Source organism: Bombina bombina, chromosome 5 (assembly GCF_027579735.1).
Source record: "Bombina bombina isolate aBomBom1 chromosome 5, aBomBom1.pri, whole genome shotgun sequence".
Lineage (NCBI taxonomy): Eukaryota > Metazoa > Chordata > Amphibia > Anura > Bombinatoridae > Bombina > Bombina bombina.
The window spans coordinates 875506500-875507601 of record NC_069503.1 but is presented as its reverse complement, the minus strand read 5'-3'; positions in this window follow the sequence as shown (position 1 = coordinate 875507601).

Genomic DNA, 1102 nt, shown 5'->3' with positions numbered 1-1102 from the left:
TCTAAATGATGTGATTGTTTTGCCCACATAATACAGTGAACATGGGCAAATGATCACATAGATAACATAATCCGAAGTGCAAGTGAGCCGATGACGTATCTGGAAGGTTTGATTTGTGTGTGGGTGATGAAACTTATTTCCAATGATCATTCCATTACAAGTGATGCAATTTCCACATCTATAACATCCCTTCTTCTTAGGGGGTAACCAAGTTTGACTTTGGTAACTAGTAATGGGATCAGTCTTCATCAGTATATCACGAAGATTGCGCGCCCTCTTATACACCAATCTTGGCGGCGGTGTTACTCCAAATGGTAATGTGGTGTCAGTTGACACAATCGGCCAGTGTTGCTTAATTATGTCTTGTACTCTTCGTGAAGCTGGGGTGTACGTAGTAATGAAATTCATCCGTTGTTCGACCGGCTTGAGTGGTTTTGTTAGCAATGATTGTTGGCTGAGTGCTAATGCTTTATCACCTTGTTCTTTAATCAGCGATTCAGGATAGCCTCTGTCGATAAATTTTTGTGCCATTGCTTCTAGTTGAGCCTTCTTGTGGGTCTCCTCGGTGTTATTGCGTACAACACGCAGGAGTTGAGATGAGCTTACCCCCTTTTTTTGAAAGGATGGATGAAAACTATTATAGTGTAAAATTGAGTTTTTGTCAGTAGGTTTGTTATATAGTGTTGTGAAGAGTCTAATGCCAGATGGTGTATCCTTCGTATAGATCTCAAGGTCCAAAAAATGGATACCTTTGTCATTACAGTCCATCTTGAACCGTACAGTAGAATCAAGACTATTAAGATTATTAAACCAAGAGGTTAAAGACTCTTTGTCACCCCTCCATATCATGAAAACATCATCAATGTAGCGCTTGAAGAACCTGATGGAGCCCCGCTCAGCAAAAAAGATATGCTCCCGTTCATACATCGACATATATATATTTGCATAGGAAGGGGCCATGTTAGACCCCATGGCTGTTCCAAGTACTTGCAAATAAAAGGTGTTCTCAAATCGGAAGTAGTTTTTTGCTAAGCAGAGCTCCAGAAGCTCCAACAAGAACTCCACTGGTGGGCCACAGTAGTAAGAATTACCTGATAGGATT